Source organism: Triturus cristatus, chromosome 5_2 (genome assembly GCF_964204655.1).
Source record: "Triturus cristatus chromosome 5_2, aTriCri1.1, whole genome shotgun sequence".
NCBI lineage: Eukaryota > Metazoa > Chordata > Amphibia > Caudata > Salamandridae > Triturus > Triturus cristatus.
In genome coordinates, this window is record NC_140588.1 from 351,536,779 (window position 1) to 351,557,674 (window position 20,896).

Consider the following 20,896-nt stretch of genomic DNA (forward strand, 5'->3'; position numbering starts at 1 on the left):
CCATTATTAGCTCTCGTCTACAAGACAGTGCAAGCTGTCTGTGCGGAAAGACACATTGTCAGCTTAGAACATTCCCGGTGGCTTTAATGTCACACTCGTTTGCGTACTTCTTATCCGTTAGCATGTGTGGACTCTTTTTTTTCTGCTCTTATGTTTGTCCATCACCTGGAGCATGCCCAATATTAAATGTCTTTCCACAGCTCAATTTTCAAGCACTGCTTTGTTATTTTTGGTTAAGCACTCCACAAGAGTACATGTTTTACAGCGGCTTGTCTCGTGTACTTTTAGGGCGACCAACTGGCATGGGTGCAAATTCAGGACGGTAAGTGTAAAAATTCAGGGCACAGGGTCAAAATTCAGGACAGAAGGTCAAACATCAGAACAAAACTTCGTGACAAAAGGTACGTTTTACAGACACATCAGAGAAAGTTGCGTGATAGTATAAAAGTAAGTAAATAGACAGCCACTTAAGTGCAAGTCAAAATAAGTTTATATTAGGTTGAGACAATCGTGCACTTCACGGTTTTTCGGTATGCGCGCAGCTTTGAACAACTGTGCAGGTCTTTTTGTGGTATTTCATATGACAATAATCTATTTATATGGTTACTGCACTGGGTTGTCCAGTCTGATCTTCTGTTTACAACTCATGGTCCTGAGCTGGCATGTTTGGTGAGAGAAGGGGTCGCGAAGATCTGCTCGGATAGACTTCGTTACTAGCATCTCATATCTGAGTGCGATTGTGAGATGTAAAGCGGCACGCATAGGTGAACTAAAGAGAGGATTGCTGTGATGAACCCACTATAGGGAACACATTATGGGTGTTTCATCAAGAGGAACTTCAAATATGGAATCAGACTTTGCTTAGAAAGGCTTCGCAGGGAGTTGCATTCGCTGACGGAAGTCACAAAGGTGCTTTTCCCTGGAGCTTTCTTAAAGAAGGCACTGTCGATACACTATTTTTTTTTTTTTTTTTTTTTTTTTTTTTGAAACCGTTTATTACATGTTAAAAAAAGGGTTACAAGTATGGGCCTACAACCATCCGGCCGGCCGCTAGAGTGGCAGAAGCACATGACATATCTACAGTAAGAGTCTCTTGGCGGTGCAGATCGGTAAATCAGGAGATATCAATAGCGCAGGCCACACAACTCCAAGCCCACAATACGGTTTCCTTTTTTCAAAACAGCACAACACAAAAAACCACACCCGCAAGGCAACCCGCCATCCAAAGTGACAGCACGTGCTCCTTAAGTGGGGGATCCCAACCAGCAGCCAAACTCGGAAGAGGGGAATGGGAATAGATCAGGGACAGGGGAACCACACGGCCGTGGCGGGGGGAGGGGGTCGGCTAGGGGGATGGAGCTGGTGAGGCAGCCGGTAGCAGTGGCGGCTCACAAATACCCCCGCGATAGGCGTTCCAGGGGCCCCAGATTTTCACCCACGCCCCAGGCTTACCCCTCGCCACATACACTACCTTTTCACGAAACATACACCAATCCATATGTTCTTTCCAGGCCAACACCGCTGGGGGCCACTGGGATCCCCACAATTGAGCAATGTCGCGCTTAGCTATCATGTATCCCAGAGTCACCCACCGCGTCTGCGGGACCGAATAGTCATTTCGTTCCCACACATTCAGCAAGCATCTCCTCGCTTCAGGCAACAGCGCAACACGCGTCACCACACGCAGGACCTCATGCACACCACGCCAGAATCGCTCCACCTGTGGGCATTCCCACAGAATATGCATGAAAGTTGCTAAGGCACCACAGCCACGCTTACACAATCCGTCACCAACAAAGCCCATACGTAGAAGCCTTGGCCCCGTCACGTAAACCCGGTGGAGGATCTTAAGCTGGACGAAGCGAAGGCGAGCCGGGATGGCCACCTCCTTCGGAGAGGCCACCGCGGAGATCCAGTCCTCGTCGTCTAGTTCCAGCCCGTCGGCAACCCAGGCCTCGCGGAGACTAGTCAGCAGGCACGATCTGTCGTTGATCAGTTTTTTATATATAAGGGAGATCGTGCTGTCTGGGACATGGCCATCCAGCACTCTGTCCTCCAGGGGGGAAGACTCCGGAATGGACGCGACATCAGAAAAGACGGAGCCCAGCGCGTGGCGGACTTGTAAGTACCGAAAGTACTCACTGCCTTGCAGCTGAAATTCCGTCTGCAGCGTCTCAAAAGTTTTGAAGCCACCCCTTGTCCAGAGGTCTCCCACTGTGCTGATTCCGATCGTGTCCCACTTCTCGAAGCCCTTCGATGTCCACAGGGAGCCCAACCTCTCAGACGCATATAGCGGTGTCGCCCGGGTCAAACGGTCCTTCCACCCCATCGCTGCATTAGCCGCGTGCCAGACACGCACCATGACACGCGTCGGTCCCGTCAGACGGGAGTCGGGCGCGCCAGAACTGTCGATACACTATTACATAGTTTATTTTTGACGCCTTGTCTATTGCTACAAATACAATATACATCTCAAGCACAGCTCATTGCATTATGAGGCTCTCCCTAAAACCTTACACCTGAAACAAAACATGCAAACATTACTAGTGTAACATTCAAGTAGAAGTTGGGTGTCACTCAAAATGTCATATGCATGATGTATAAATCACACACATAAGCACACAGCAAATACAGAATAGTAACACATAGGCAAGGGAGTAGCCTTTCAACTAAAAATCTTATGTCACCAAGAAAGCAAAGTAAGTCATCACAACCCTCCCCAGAAGAGCTCTCTTGTCCAAAGATCTAGCCATTCATCCTTCCATCAAACTCCTGATATCCACCATTTCAAATTTACATTCTGTCATCTATTAATTCTTCCATCCATCATTCAGTCTTTCACCATTAATTCTGTCCTTTCATTTGTGTGCCCATCCATATCAAACCTTTTCAACCATTTGCAAACATATCCATCTTCTATCCTTCCGTCCATAATTTCACTTGTCCATCCCTCCAGCCAGCCTTTCACTCATCCATCCACCAATTTACCATTTCACCCAAGCCATCCTTTCACTCTTCCACCCATCCATCCCTTCACTCATCCATCCATCCGTTTACCCTTTCATCCATCCAGCCATCCTCTCACTTACTCATCCATCCACCCTTTCACTCATCCATCCACCCTTTCACTCATCCACCCATCCATCCTTTCTTCCAGCTCTCCACCCTCCCTTTCACTCATGTATGCATTCTTTCACTCATCCTTCTTTACATTCTTCTTTTCATCATCATTTAAGCTTTATTGCGGTTGAATTTACCATAAAAGCACATAAAAATACAAGAACAACAAGACAGGCAATCCATTTCATACGTATAACCTCAGATTATTACATGGTTGTTAGACATTTGTTCCTTTAAAAATTTAAATAAATCCAAAATTTAAAATTGACATGGCAATAATATTCCTAAAAAAGAAGTTAAAATATTCTCAAAATTCATCTTGCTTGATTTTAAATTGAAACAGTATTATTAATCAAGTTCCTTCGTGCAATCCACATTGAATGTAGATACTTAGCTACTGCAAAAACAATTAATGGGTCGGTATCTGATGTTAATATCCTAAAAAAGGCCAAGTAATGTTTTATCCCCAGGTTCTTGCACAACTGAATTATCCATTTCTTCCTAGTGTAAGCATAAGCTGGACAGAATAAGATAACATGAACCGGGGTTTCATCCTCGGTGAGGCAACCAGGGCAGGGGCGTACTAGTCCCCCCCTCCACCTATCAGAAATGTAAAAAAAGGGCAATGTGCCATATCTAAATTGTAAATAAAGCTTCTTTGCTAGTGTTGGTTGGATTAAATCAATCGCAGACTCGAAGCTATAAAAGGACTTTACATCCAAAAAAACATCAGTCAAGCTTGAGGATTTTACTGAGCGAAAGAGATTCCTTAGGTTAGTTTGCTTGACAGCACTCGCCACTGCTTTCTTAGAGATAACTGGGCAGGAAACTTCAGGATTAAACCAGAGTTCCTCGAGACCAGTCAATACAAGTGAGTGTTTGACGAATGCTAGCCAAGGAATCCCACCAGAACCAATTGAAGCCATGACAACTTTAAGCTCCTCCTTATAGCTCACCAGCTCAGGAGTGCTCCAGAGACGCTTCCAATAAAGTAACGGTCGAATGGCAATAGCGTCTACAATTGGGCAGGCATTTAGATCAAGTCTTAGCGGGAGTAAAGGAGTGCTTTTTGGAAGGTCCAGTAGTTGTCTTATAAAGTTATTTCAGTTATAGATAGGTTACTTACTGATGTATGACCCCAAAGTTCTGCCCCATAGAGAGATGAAGCCCTAGCTTGCACTTTAAAAATTTCAAGCGGGGCACTAATGATTTTAAGGGAACAGCTCTTCTGTACTTTAAGGATTCCCCCTGCTGCTTGAGTTAGTCTTAAATTGGCCTTTGCCACTTGAGGGCCCCAACCCATTTTGTCATTCAGAGTCACACCCAGATATTCAAAGGTTGAAACCCTTTCAAGGGGTCTGCCATCCATCATTGGGTGGGGGTAGTTAACTGTATTTGCATTAAAAACCATATACTTAGTCTTATTTATGTTAACCACCAGGTTTCTTTTGGAGCAAAAATTGGAGAATTGGTCTAACACGCGCTGCATACCCATTGGAGATTTTGAAAGCAGAAGCGTGTCATCCGCAAACATTAGGGCGGGGAATCTTCGGGCACCCAATTTGGGGGAGTCTATATCATTTTTAGCTAAGAGATCTTCGATAAGCCCGTTGAGAAAAAGCGAAAATAGAGTTGGAGCAAGGACCCAGCCCTGCCTAACACCTTTCTCAATCGGGAAGGCTCCAGTTAGCTGGCCTTGTTTACCGAAGCGTACTCTAGCAAAAGTGCCAGCGTGTAAGATTTTAAGCTGGTGGCATAAATAAGGTGGAACCCCCATTGTTAATAAAATGGACCATAGTTGTTTTCTATCCACCATGTCGAAAGCTGATTTTAAATCGACAAATGTAAGATAAAGACTACCCCCTTCCAAGGTCACATGCTTCCAGTATATCACTTGTAACCAGAATAGTTGGTCAATTGTTGAGGTTTTCGCCCTGAATCCCGCCTGAAGCGGTGTCAAGATGTTATTATCACTAGACCAGGTCTCCAAGCGTTGTAACAGTACCCTGGCATAGATTTTTTGTGTAACATAGATAAGGCTAATTGGCCTATAGTTTGAGGGTTGGAGCGTAGAGCCCTTCTTATGTATTGGGATAATCTCCGCCCCAAGCCAAGTACTAGGCAAAGGTGACCCCTGCAGTATCGCATTAAATAAGACCAAAAGATAGGGGCCCCAAACTATTAGTTCTTCTCTGAATAAATCACCCAGGATACGATCAAGACCCGGAGCTTTATTGGGCTGGATCCTAAGTATTGCCGACTTTACTTCCTCCAGTGTGTATAATTGCGCCGGCCATGTGGGGTTCGGGGCCAAAGGGCTCTGGGGGGCTTCACTAGTGCAAGAAGGAGAAAGAGAGTAGAGGTCTTTAAAATAAATGGACCAAGCTTCCTCGGATATATTGGGAATAATTGCAGATCTTCCTTCTGGATTCCCAGTGTGAACAAGGTTCCAAAAGGACCTCGGATCCTTTGCCACGAGGGCAGATGAAATGGCAGCCCAACGGTCAGCCTCCCATTCAGATTTTGCGTTGTTTAGCATTTTCTTGTATGCTTGTCTAGCCTGAATAATGCACTGTCTATTACCATGGCTGATAGCCAGTAATAGTGCAGATTTTGCATCCCTACATCCTCTATATAACCATGGGTTATCACCAAAACATGGTTTGGTTTTAACAGGACCTTCTTTATAAAAGGTATCCTTTAATAAGGTGACCATCTCACTATGAATATCAGTGATTACAGTCGTATCAATGAGAGAAGGATCACTAAAGGCAGAATTTGCCTTTTCGAGAAGGGGGATTACATTTCTATATAGATTAGACATTATTTCAATTGAAGATTTCGCGGCAACCCATCGAATTCTTCTCCCTCCTTGCTCTAGTCTTAGATCACAACTAGGGAAATTATTTATAGCGGTGTCCCCACAAATTAGTTGAAAATCCATCTCGATTATCAAAGGATTATGATCACTTTCAGAGCGCCGACAAACGGTAAAATCTAAGATTTTTGACCAGGATGTCAGGCTCACCAAAAAGTAATCTATCACTGATGTATGCCCCATGCCATTATAAGTGTAATGAGCAGGGGTGTCACTCTTAAAGCGACCATTACAAGCTCTAAGAGAGAATGTGAGGGTAAGAGAAGTCAGTTGAAGAACTAGTGCTGACCAATTTTTAGCAGGATAGGCAATTGGGGGGGGAACTGACCATATTTCATCTTCAGTCTTGGTGATTGAGGGGACCCCCTGCAATGGTTCAAAATGACAGTTAATGTCACCTCCAATCAGCAACACTACCTCGCCCCCCAATGTGTGCAGTAGGGCAGATAACGTATCCAAGGTGTCAGAAGTTCCACCGGGTTTTACTGGCCGCGAATAGACATTAATCAAGGCCAGCTTGGGTGTTCTTTTATGAGACATCAGGATGCACGTAAGATCAGGGCTGTTAGTCTCTAATCTTTTTAACGTGAATCCAAGATGGATGCCTATCCAGATACACAACCCCCCTGACGGTCTGCCTCTTGTACTTTTTACTGCGGGTTCCGCAAAAGTAACATACCCAACTCTATGGGTGGGACTTGTTGCCCATGTTTCCTGAAATATACAAATCCCATGGGAATCCACAAAAGTGCACCAATCCGGGATGTCTAAGTTAGATAGAAGGCCCGCTATATTCCAAGATAAAATTTTTAGGGACCCTTTTGTTTTTGGCTGCTCAGCTCCCAAACTACCCTCATGGCGGGAGCCGGCGAAGCCATGAGTCCCAGTACCAACTAAATAAAAGTCTGCATGTACACTAGCAGACTGGGTTTGCGGCACCAATGTACTATTAGCAATCATAGAGGTGGATAAGTCATCCCCTAGCTCCCCATCTATTGTGAGGGGATTCTCTTTAACCATTAGCCCGGCCGCTGTAAGTGGCATAAGTTTAATTTCAGCCTTTGCCACCTCCAGATGCTTGTTCCTAGTGGTCATCAAAGCTTCATCCTTTTTGTGAACATCAATTTGGTAGGGCAGGGATCGGCTAAGTGACACAGGAAGTCAATCTACTTGGTCGAGCAGGCTGTATCGATTACATAACGGAACTCCCAACAGTTCCCCCCTTAGTTGACCACCCCTACTTCTGGGTACAAGGTGCCAAGGGTCCTCTTGCTGACACCTCAAACCAGACCTCCCGTAGTCGGGAGGGGAATGAACATGAACTGTAGAATAAAAATAGTCTAACCTCCATGATTTAATCATTGTATTAGAACTTGGCTGTTGCCAGCTACATATATGATCAACTGCCCTATAGTCCTCAAAGTTAATAATTACACAATCCCCTCCCACGTTCTTAGATCTGGAACCCACCCACCTCACTCTTCTGACAAACAAAATTTTGCTATAAATAGATCTAGGTAGGGATCTATGAGTATTCAACCAATGCATAGTCTTATTTCTAAGTTCCTCATATGATTCTGTTTTATTACTCGGCAGCTCTGGGACCTCCGTTAGAATGACAACATATGGGGCGCAATCCGGAGGTAGATTGATGCATGGTAAAACTTGAGAGTTGAAATTTCCTGCAACATACTCCTTCCCTGGGATAGCAGAATTTGCAGAAGATACCGGTAACATGGGTTGGGAGGGATGTACCTTATCCACAGGATTAGGGCTTTTATTAGGGTCAGTAGTAGAAGAGCCCGAAATCGATCCATGTGTAGTAGTCGTGGGGGGTTGATCCTTTGCATTAGTGTAAGTTAACTTATGTTGTGGGAGAAGGATGTTGGTTGGTAGAGCTAGAGCTTTAACTTGGGTTTGAATGGCGAGAAGGTCTTTCCTAAGGCCCATATTTTCCACAAGTAAGGCCTCCATTTTCCCAAGTCTAGCATCTAAGAGTTGCAGCTTATGCTCCACTGGCTGAATAAGAGAGGATAATACCAGACTCAGTTTTCCCACTAATAAATCTAAATCCAGGGAGCATAACTTTGCGGATAGTCTACCATTCTCAGCAGGGCTGTCTATTAGGGTCTCAGGGGAGCAAGACTCCAAAAGATCCGCAGTCCGGGGTGGCAATTTAGTAGTGAGTTTGGGTTGTTTCGATTTTTTACCACGTGACGAAGTATCAGCCTCCCTCTTCTTTGGGATAGCACCTTCCTTGGGTCTTAACTCCTTATCATTATTTAAAATCAATTCAATTGAGGCCGTAGATAAATTAGTGTACTGTCCGCAAGATGGTTGCAAAGGGGCATCGACTCGGGCATCTGTACTGGACCCAGTATTATAGGAGTTTAATGAAGGATCCACAATTGCTAGATTTGATTGTATGGAGGCAGGTGAACTTACATGAGCAACAAGACCCAAAGAAGATCTTTTTAAGAAGACCGTGTCTTGGGACAGACGGCGTTGTGTCATTTCAATTTCATGTTCCAAAACAGATGATGCCCTCGTTATGAATTGGTCCAGTGTCCCTGCTACCATCCCAACAGGTGTGGCTTTCGCGGCCCTTCTAGCAGCCATTTGTAATAGGTGCTAATAGAGGAAAAGTATGATACGAGTACTTACTATAAAAAATAGTTGTTAGTGGGGTGGCCCAGCCCGGCCTCCTCCGGCCTCGGACGGCCACAGACGGTCCCGCCCTTGTCCCGGGCTTCTCCCGGCACGTCCCGCGCGCGTCCCGCGACGCGGCCCCCAGCTGATCTTTTGTGCGCCTCCTGGCGCTGGCGCTGCGGTCAATGAGCGCGCCGCCGCTAGAGCTGCCGGGAAATGGAGTCCCGGGGCGGCGACGCTAACTCTGGCACCGTGTGACTCTTGGCGGTGGCGGTAACAGCAATGGCGTGGACCAGGCAGTCCAGGTAAGTTAACCGGCTTCCCCCCGCTCTGCCGCCCCCAGCTGGTCTTTTGTGCGCCTCCTGGCGCTGCGGTCAATGAGCGCGCCGCCGCTAGAGCTGCCGGGAAATGGAGTCCCGGGGCGGCGACGCTAACTCTGGCACCGTGTGACTCTTGGCGGTGGCGGTAACAGCAATGGCGTGGACCAGGCAGTCCAGGTAAGTTAACCGGCTTCCCCCCGCTCTGCCGCCCCCAGCTGGTCTTTTGTGCGCCTCCTGGCGCTGGCGCTGGGGTCAATGAGCGCGCCGCCGCTAGAGCTGCCGGGAAATGGAGTCCCGGGGCGGCGACGCTAACTCTGGCACCGTGTGACTCTTGGCGGTGGCGGTAACAGCAATGGCGTGGACCAGGCAGTCCAGGTAAGTTAACCGGCTTCCCCTTTCATCCATCCAGCCATCCTCTCACTTACTCATCCATCCACCCTTTCACTCATCCATCCACCCTTTCACTCATCCACCCATCCATCCTTTCTTCCAGCTCTCCACCCTCCCTTTCACTCATGTATGCATTCTTTCACTCATCCATCTTTACATTCTTCTTTTCACTCATTCATGCACCCATTAGCTCATCCATTCTGTCAATCATGCATCCATGCATTTACTCATCCATCTATCCTCCCTTTCTCTCCATTCTCCTTTCACTTAGCCACCCATCCTTCCATCCACCCTTCACCCATCCACCCACCCACTCATCCATTTACTTATCCACTCAATCCATCCATTGACCCTATCACTCATCCATCCATCCATCCTTTCTCTCATCCATCCACCCTTTCACTCATCTAGCCATCATTTTGTCCATCTACCCTCCCTTTCACTCACTCGTCCATCCTTACATCCACCCTTTCACTCATCCATCCAACCCTTTATTCACCCTTTCACTTATCAATCCATCCATCATTTCTCTCATCCATCCACCCATTCACTCACCCATCATCCACCCTTTCACTCATCCATCCATCCATGTTTTTACCCATCCATCTACCATTCCACCCATAAATCCATCTATTTACCCTCATCCATCCTTCCACTCATTCACTCATCCATCCTTTCTCTCATTATCCATCCATTCACCCTTTCACTCACCCATTCATCCTTTTACTAATCCATCCAGCCATTTACCCATTCATTCACTTACTCACTCACCCACCTTTTCGCATTAATTATGAGGTGATCATTTGTCTACTGAGTTGCAGACAGAACAGGCCCATCAAGAACTTCTCCATCCCAGTAGTTCCTAAAGCAAGGGGCGGGGGAGGGTTCACTATGCCCCTGCTCATAGGCAATCTGAAAACTTGGGAGTCATGCATGATGCACAGTGCCAGGACGTGAGGTGACTGTGACCTGGTGTTGTTTCCAGGGCTTTAAGTGGGATGAAAAAACTGGGGGTCTCTCCAAGGGGCGTGTCTGATGTAATTAAAGGCGTGACTTAAAACACCTAAGCGAAAAATATTTGCTGAGCGTAATGTTCTGCCTTACTGGAATTTTGTTTCCATCATTGCATCCAGTAACATTAGGCCTACCACAAGCCACGACTATTGACTTTGTCAATGGATGTTAGTTGCATAAATAAATAAAAAGCAGCAACTATGACTTCGTTGTATATAATATTAAAAATGCTCTAGCTCTGAAATGAAAAGACTGTTTAAGAACTATAATCTCTTCTTTTTAACTTCTTTTGTGTACATTTCTTCCATCTAACCCTAGTAGAATGCCCTGCCCTAGACCGTGGCAGGAGGAGGCCACCACATGCTGTAACAGCTCAAACTGGACGATTGTCATTCTGTATGTGGCAATCAGCATGCATACAGAATGACAATGGGCGGGGTGGGGCTGCTCTTATGCTCGCTCAGGATGAGGGCGAGGTGGCCCCATCAGGGAACTGAGGCCTCTCGCAGGGGGACAGCTCTGTTCCTTGTAAGGCACAAAACTACAGACAAAAGGCGTCCGTAAAAGGGATCCTCACGGACAATGGACGTGAGGTCCAAATCACAGGCGGTCCGTGAAATTTACAGACGGTTGGTCACCCTATGTATTTCTCTTCTGCCCTCCGTTGCACTCCATATGCTCTCTCTTGACTGTTTGCTTCCCCCCGCTCCCATCCACATGCGCTCATCTTCATTTGCTCCCTTGCGTTGCTTTTGTTAAAAATAAAGAAGGTTCACGAGACAGGAGGCCAGGAGAGTTTCCCTAATCCGTACAGTGCACCGCAACAACTGTCCTTTCTTTTGAGTACAATCAGTGTGCTCAAACATATGTTCTGGAGGAATGTTAGAGATGCATGGAGCATGCGGACAGAAACATTGAAATGAACATTACCAAGAGTAAACATGACAGGAATATAACACATCCTTCTCTTTAAAATAAAGAAAACCAGAGAAATTTAAAACAGCATAGAGGGAGAGCAATGAACATGTCAAAATAGCATATCAAATACAGGCCTCAAGTTTAACAGACAGAATTTTGTCACTAGCCATGGATTTCACGTGTCTAGGAATTTCGTTTTCTGGAATTATTCCAACAATATTTGCCATGCCCCAGTCACCCGGAGGAGGCAACACCACACCTTAAGAAAGATTCACACAGGACTCTGGCAAACATTACTTAGATAAGGAAAGCCTCACCCAAGATTCATTCATAGTTGAGAAATCATTAGACTTTGTACATTTCACAACTTTTCTTACAGTCCATACACGACCATCCTGAGTCACAACACTTCTTGGATTAACTTTCACAACTTTTAAAGGCTTCACGTATGAAACCTGGCATGCAAATCCTGAGCTTATCATCTTCTTCAAAAGGAGGTGCCTAAACTGGATTTTTTTGTGTCATACTATGCTTTCATCTTTTCCTGCTTAACAGCTACTTTGTCGGCCACATCCTGGATTCGGTCCTCCATCAGCAGCATCTCTGACTTTAGTATTCTGTTTAGATGTCTTTTCACTGACCTTCTTGAACCACCAAGGGCCCAACTTGGAAGTTGGTTGCCTTCCTTTCAGTAGACTGAAAGGTCTGACCCCAGTAGTGCTGTGCAGTGTGATGCAATACATCCATAACATTGATCTCAGAAGCACTTTCCAGTCAGGATTACTAGATCTAGCCCAAGTAACTGTCCCTCAACACACAATTTAACCTTTCCACGTGTCCATTGAACTGTGGGTTGTATAGAGAAGTGATTATATGTTTAATACCATGTGTGGGAGGAAAAAACTTGAAATCAAAGGATGTGAACTGTACCCCATTATAAGTAGGGCTCCCAGTTTTATGGTATTTTTTTGACATTTACTTCTGTATTTATACATATTTATTTTTTGTCAACTTTATCCGTATTTATCCATATTTATTATGGGTTTTGTGATAAAAAATAAAGCTGAAACTGGTATATTTCCACATCTATTTAACCAATGAATATGCAGTCATGCTTGAATGCCTGCCAGGTTTCAGTAATATGAACACCCACAGTAGATAAATCAATGCACTTATATGAAAATATGCACATTTCAGTATCAGCCTTGTGCATTATCCACTGCTGTTTAAGCCTCTTTACTAAAATTCCTTTCTTGGTTCTTCACCCCTTACCCTTACCTATCAATCCAGACAGTTATTGGCCTGGCAGTCATGGCAAAGTGTATTTAGAATCACTCAAAAAGCACCCAATTTCCGTTTCTATCCACATTTAAAAATAAATACAGAAAAGAAAATATATATCACTTTGTATTTATCTGTAAAAATTAGTAAAATAGGAAAACAGGGAGCCTTAATTATAAGTGAGGATGGATTGAGAATTACCTTACCTAGAAAATACCTCTTTGAAGAATTCAATAACTTGAGCAGTGGTGGCCCGAGAAACAAACTTAACTTCTGGCCATTTGGAATGGAAATCAATCAAAACCAAAGCATAATGAGAGTCACAAGGGAGATTTAGAGCTTGCCATTAAATATCAAAAGTCAATCTTTCCCAAGGGTTTTTAAGCCAAGAAATGGTGATGAGGGGATCCAAATGGACTTTAAACTTATCACAACTACACTCTGGACATTTTCTTACCCAGCGGTCAGCCGTCCTGTCCATACTAGGCCACCAAAAATGCACATGCAAAAGTCTTTTCATGGCAGACATTCCTGGTTGGCTGGCATGAACAGCTGCAAGAAGTGTTTTCCTGATACCAGCAGGCGGTAAACACTTTCCATCCCTAAAAAGTAACAATGTTTCAATTTCATGCAAAAAATTGAAGCTACAGAAAATTCAGTAAAATAACTTTTTCACACTGCGAATAAACTGACTACCAGCTCTAGAAATAATTTAGCAGTGAGCTGACATTAGTTTAGCAACACTCGAGCAAACATTTTTCAAAACAAAATGAAAGAGTTATACAACAGGTTACCCTTTAATAAGAAATCTCTTCCAAAGGGAACGGAGTCTCCATCCATCCACTCGGAGACGGAAACATTTATGGAATTTACAGTTCTCAGTGCTGAGCAGGTAACTGGTAACATTGCTTATTAAAGCCACTAAGTCTGGCTCACCTCTTGATCCCTGCCCCCTGTCAATGGCTAACCTAGCACTTGAAATCATTGCCTCCAACCTCACAGCCCTCTTCTATCAAATGTTCAAGGCAGGTGTTATGTTTGGCACTTATTGAAATGTTTTCTGGGGTATGGTGCTTTAAATGCACATTCTAGTTTCATGTTCCAAGGTTGCCATGGTATGTATTGTAGAAGTGTTCCTTCTCAGGCAGTTGTTTGCTGGCTGCATTGGGAACACCAACGCTACTCCTGTGCTCGTAATAAAGTACTTATACTTTGGTACTTCAACTACTTTGATGGTGTTTATTTGGGATTACAACATTGGCGACAGTCGGCCAGCAAGTAGTGGACGGAGCGAAAACAGCGTTGGTAGATATGAACTCACGCAGTGTTAAGGAATCGACCTAACACGACGAATTCTTGGAAACTAAGTGAATCGAGTGGAAGGTGAAGGCGTTGAAAGCATTCGCAGTAAGGAGAATCCTGTTCAATATATCACCGTGACTGATTTACTAGTTCCGTGTGTATCCGAGAGTGAAATCGGGAACATGTCAGGATTGAGCGAGTAATTTGACTCTGATACCATAGAAGTGGTTCGGCCTTCAGAAGCAATTGGTGTAGTGATTTCGTGGTTTATAAAAAAAAAACTATGTTCTGGTAAGAAGATTGGATCAGAAACAAACTACGAGTGCAACCGTTACCTGAATTCTGAAAGATAACATCGGCGCGCGGATTGAAAGTTCGACGGGAAGAGCCTGATGAGTGTCTTCATGCCAGCGTTCTCAAGATACTGTGACGTGTAGAGAGTCACTGGAACGCATACGTTTAAACGTGAATACGCGATCACGTAAGGAGTGCGGCCATATTTGTTGTTCTGTATCCAAGGAAACGGATCTTTTGTGCGCATTCACGCAAGCGTTACGGATACATTGGTGGTGTCGTTACTAAAGAAAACAACTTTCTACCAAGGAAACAGTACTACACAGACGTTGCTCGTATTCAAGCCTGAATTTGAGAACATTGAGTCATCGGCGCTTGCACAGTTTGGTCGAGAGTGTGTAAATTGGTTTGACATTCACTCTATGGGTATATTGAAATAACTTTAAAGCATTGGTTAGAATATCTGTTCTATGATGGTTGAACTGAATATCAAATATTATTGGTGTTAAGAAAAAAAGCATAGGCAAAGGAAAAAAAAATGTTTTCTCTTTGTATGCGTAGTTGTTTCAAACCATTATACGGGGTGATAGTTGGAATTGAATTTGATCATACAGCATAATGGATAATCCCACTGTAATAGCGCCACCGTTATTCCTACAACAACCTGGAGAATCTCCTATTGAGTGGGATGAGTGGATAGAAATATTTGAAAATTATATAGAAGCCCTTGATGGTAAGGATTTCAGTGCTTCAAGGAAGAAAGCTTTGTTATTAAGTACATTAGGAAAAGAGGGGCAACATGCTTTTAAATTTTTGCCAGTTGGGGTGGATGCAGAAGGAAGGGTTTTAGCTAATGTTTATTTAGAAGCGAAAGAAAGACTAAAGAAACAGTATGATAAAGAAATAAACATAGTAATGTGTAGGCACAAATTTAATACGCAACCACAAAAATGTGATGAAACGATTGATCAATTTGTAACACGATTACGAGAATTGTCTCTAAATTGTCAATTTGGTGGCATGAGGGAAGAGATGATACGCAATCAATTTATTGTACAATGTCGGAACAAAAAAATGCAAGAAAGGTTATGGGCGGCTAAGAATCCTACATTGTCCAACGCTATTGATATAGCTAAAGTCGTAGAGCAATCTGAGACATGTATGAAGGAGATGGAAAAGAAAGAAAACTCGGCGGAAGTGACGTACATAGATAAGGATGAGGTAGCAGCACTAAGTGTTAATAAAAATACTGATGTCAGTAGTAAAAAGGGCGTATATGGGAAGAAATACACTAATAGCTCGAGTTCAAACTCGGACACTAGCAAATTGAATGAAAAAATGTGTACTAGATGTGGAAGCACTTACCATACAGCAGATTATAAGAGGTGTTATGCCATTGACGAGGAATGTAAGAAATGTGGTCGTAAAGGTCATTTCTATAAGATGTGCAAAACGTACAAACCCAAGGTGTCAATTGTGCAGAGTGAGGTAGGAAATATTACATCACTATGTGATGTGGAAGGGAAAAATAAAATCCTGTGTGTAGATGAGGAGAATGTTGTAGACCCGGTAGCAAGAAGAATAAGACCAAAGGCATTATTCACAATTCATGGAAAAGAAGTGGAATTAATGGTGGATTCAGGGTCTTTCTGGACGATTATTCCCCGGGTATTGTTTGAACAAAATTGGCCTGATGGAAAATTACTCCCAAAAGATATCAACCGTGGGGGGTATCAAGGGGAAAAAATAGATATTATTGGATTTATGGTTGCGGATATTCACTTTCATGAAAGATGGGTAAAGGGGAAAGTGTATGTGGCTCACAGTGGACCACCCATCTTGGGTTGGGCACACCAGTATGACTTGCACATAATTTTAAACCCGAGAGCTGAACAACAAGTGATGATTGTGGATGAGATTACAACGAATACCATTGTGGAAGGAATGAGTTGTATATTTGCAGATAGGATTGGTGAACTTAAAGGGTATGTTCATAAAATTATATTGAAACCTGATGCTATACCAATGCAACACAAGGTTAGGAAAGTACCTATCATTGCTAGACAAGAGGTTAAACGAATGCTAGGTGAGATGGTAGAACAGGGTATTATAGAACAGATTGAGACATCAAGATGGATTTCACCCGTTGTTATCACAGGCAAGCCTGATGGAAGTTACAGATTTTGTGTGGACTTGCGCACACTAAATCAGAATATTGTAGTGGATAACTACCCGTTACCAAATATAAATGAACTTATTCTATCTCTTAAAGGAGGGAAGTATTTTTCAAAATTAGATCTGCGCAGTGCGTATCACCAAATAAAGCTACATGCAGAATCGAAACCACTGACAGCATTCATCACGACTGAGGGGATTTTCCAGTTTACGAGGATGCCGTTTGGGTTGGCATCCGCTGCTGGAGTGTTCCAACGCATGATGGGTTCAGTTTTGGAAGATACAAAAAATGTCGTTTATTTTCAGGATGATGTTTTGGTATTCGGGGAAACAAAAGAACAACATGATTTGTTTTTGAAAGAGGTATTGCACAAAATGGATAATGCGGGCTTAACACTTAAAAAAGAAAAGTGCAAATTTGGTGTAGAAGAAGTGGAGTATCTAGGTTATACCTTGTCATGTGATTGTATTAAACCAAAACGTGATTTGGTGGTAGCTATAAGAAAAGCTCCAGCACCATCAGACAAAGATCAGCTTAGATCCTTCTTAGGACTCATTGAGTACTATGCAAAATTTGTACAGAATTTTGCAGAGAAGACAGAGAAAATTAAAATACTTCTAAGGAAGGGTCACAAATTTGTCTGGGATATAGACCAACAAAGAACCTTTGATATGATTAAAAAAGAGATTTGTGAAGCAAAGATTCTAACTCCATTTGACACAAAATTAAAATCAGTTCTCACGGTAGATGCTAGTGCGGAAGGTGTAGGAGCTGTATTGGCACAGGTACATACATCTGGTATTAAAACGGTGGCATTTGCTTCAAGATCCCTGACTAATTCTGAAAGAAATTACTCTGTAATTGAAAGAGAGGCTTTGGCGGCGGCCTGGGGTGCTGAATATTTTCGTATGTATTTGTGGGGATTTCAGTTTACGTTACAGACAGATCACAAACCTCTTATTAAGATCTTATCCCCTGGTGGGGCAGGCAAGGGATCGGCAAGGCTAGCTAGACTTGCAGCTCGTTTACAGGAATACTTGTACAGGATTGAGTATTTTCCGGGATGGAGAAATTGTCAGGCGGATGGGTTGTCCAGACTACCTTTACCTTGGAATGAAGCGGACAAAATGAAGGTTGAGGCATTCCAATATGAAGGCGCGGTTGCAGCTGTTGACGAGCTAGTGGAATTATGTAATGGTGCTATAGATAGGGATCAATGGAATGACAATATGGTGAAGGATGGAGTCCTTCAAGGAGTTAAAGATTTAATTACCAAAGGAAATAGGAGGGAGAGCACAGTTCCAATTGGTGTGAGGCCTTTTGTGAAGGTTTTGGAAGAGCTTTCGGTGTTTGATAAAGAAGGTCATATCATTATGAAGGATGACAAATTTATTCCTCCACAAGGTTTGAGGTTTTCTTTGTTTAAATTAGCTCACAAGGGTCATATGGGGCAAACTCTTACAAAGAAAAGGTTAAGGGAACATTTTTGGTGGCCTGCAATGGACCAGCAGGTATCTGATTGGGTTGAGAGGTGTCCTGACTGTGTAGAAAGTGACAAACGGTTGAAAGTAGGCAATCAACATGATGTAGGTAAAATAGATGTTCCAGAGTTACCGTGGCATACTATTTGTTTGGACTTTATTGGCCCATTTGTTGGTTTGAGTACAGAATTAAAATTTGGGATAGTCATTGTTGATGTGATGTCCAAATGGTTAATTGTTGAGTTTGTAAGGGAGATCACTACGAAGAATACCATTAGTGTTTTGTCCAATATTTTCAAAGAAGAAGGATACCCTGTTAGGTTAATTACGGATAATGGCACACAATTGACGTCTCATGAGATGACTCATTACTTAAAGTCTTGTGGGATAGTCCATACTAGAACATCTTTTTATAACCCACAGGGAAATGGGGTGGTGGAGAGAGCAAACCGCATGGTGAAAGGTGTTATTCAAATGGCGATAGTAAACAGGAAGGATGTGAAATCTATGGTAAATGATTTGGTGTGGGCATATCGCACAACAGTGAATACGGTGTCAGGGAAGGTTCCGTTTGCCGTCATGAGAGGGCATCCTGCCAGTACCAAATTAACTCCAGCATGGATGAAAGAGTGTATTGGTTTAGCTAATCTAGACTATGACAAAGGGGTGGAGAGTAAAAAATCTCCACATAATATTTCTATAAGACCCAATGATTGGGTAAAGGTCAAGCCTGGACGGATTGGGGTTGGGTTTGCCAAATTTAGAGGTCCATATAAAGTTAAAAATGTGCACAGTAGGCATGTTACATTGTACAATGGAGAGAATTGGAACCTGAGAAGAGTTTCTCTGTACAAGAAGGATGTCATTCAGGGAAAGGATGAGACAGTTGAAAATAATAGTGATTTAAATCCTTATTTATTCATTAGTGATGAGGAAATGTGTAAAAATCAATCTTCTCTGACTAATCAAGATCGGGGTGAGGGTATCAATAATAGAGTGGGGCTGCAGAGATCTAGGTGCCCACCGAGGTACCTTTAAGACTATGTATGTGGGGATAGATAAGTATTCAATCTACTTGTTTCTTTGTTTTTTTTATGTTGTAGCTCACATGATGTTTGATGTATAGGTTTTGGGAAAAGTGATAAAGGGAAGAGGATATGTTATGTTTGGCACTTATTGAAATGTTTTCTGGGGTATGGTGCTTTAAATGCACATTCTAGTTTCATGTTCCAAGGTTGCCATGGTATGTATTGTAGAAGTGTTCCTTCTCAGGCAGTTGTTTGCTGGCTGCATTGGGAACACCAACGCTACTCCTGTGCTCGTAATAAAGTACTTATACTTTGGTACTTCAACTACTTTGATGTTGTTTATTTGGGATTACAACAGCAGGCTACTTCCTCACTCAATGGAAGATAGCGTTAGTGCTCCCACTGATTAAAAAAAAAAAATATATCCTAATCTAACTGACCCCAATAGCTATCATTCAATATCCTGTCTTCCATTACCAGCCAAAATAGTGTAGAAGACCATGAATCAACTACTAGCCACCTTCATTCAAAACAATCACCTTCTGGATTCAACTCTGTTTGGATTCCAACATTGCCACTGCACTGAGACGACCTTGATCATGGCAACAGAGGAGAACAGGGCAGCACTAGACTGCGGGGGGGGCAGCAGCCCTCATCATACTCTATTTATCGGCAGCATCCTATACGGTCAACTACAAGCTGCTGATAGAATGCCTCCATAACATTGGAATCAGAGCGGCCATACTGGCCCTCTTGCGAACCTTTTTTTCTCGAACGAGAACAATCTGTAGCACTTAAGGAATTAGTCTCTGAATCCTTCTCACTGCCTTGCAGGGTCCCTCAGGGGTCCTCGCTAATGCACACATTGTCTAACATGTATATCACAACCTTGGCCGATCCAATTAGATCCTGTGGCTCACATCTTACGCTGACAACACGCAGATTGTCGTCTTGTTGTCCCACAGTGATTATAATACTGGTATAAGATTCCATGACTGTATGATGGGCTGTCAGTGACTTAATGACTAATAACTGCCTGAAATTGATCTCTGGGAAAACAGAGGTCATACTGTTTGGAAACCAGGTTTCCTTTTGGTTACCATCCTAATGGGCACAAGAGTTAGGGATTCTACCAACTCCAGTCAGGAAGGCTCGAAAACTTGGAGTGTCTGTAGATGACAAGCTAACATTTGGTGCCGAGGTCAAAGCAGTCACTTCCTCCTCCTTCCGTATATTAAGGATAATAAAAAAGATCCTACCGTGCATTCCTCCTGCTTACAGAAAACTGTAGTTACATCCCTGGTACTTTTGAAAATAGACTACTGCAATGGCCTTTACACAAACATGCAACAGCAATTCGTGAACACATTTTAAACCCTGCAAAATTGTGTTTGTAATTGCATTTATATAGCGCTTGCTACCCCTGATGAGGCATCCCAGAGCTTTTTCTGAAAGTAGCACACTACTCTGGAAGCCAAAAGGATTAGTGGTGAATTAGTATAGTGAAATATGAAATTAATTTGAGCGGCTCTGGACTCTATTTTGCCACAGGATATTGCAGTTTGGTGAAAGGAGGTTGCAATCTCCATGATGGAGGAGTCTTTGAGCCATGTTTCTGTGTTGGTCAGGAAATGAAATCCACAGTGAATGATGTGGTTGTGTATATTAATCCCATTCTTTGGGGCAGATGTACAATCATTGAGCCCACCTAAAATATGATTTTTGGCTAGCGAGGTAACAGAGACATTTGGGGAACGGATTGTCACAGTGATGGGAAAGGCTGGAATTGAATGAAGTGTAAGAGCAAGGTTGAGATTGAAGAATTGTGGTGTTGAAGAGACATAATGGGAAATGGCTCCGGTGAGTTAGGAGATGCAGGTATTCATTGAAAAGTTGTTTCGGGGATAAGGTTAGCAGTTACAGTTGTGTAGAGTCCAGAATGGCCACTATCAGGTTACTATGGTGAGCTTGGATCATATTCTTTCCATTGCTACAAACAATTCATTGTTATAGTGGATGTACTTGTCATGTAGGAGACTGCAAGA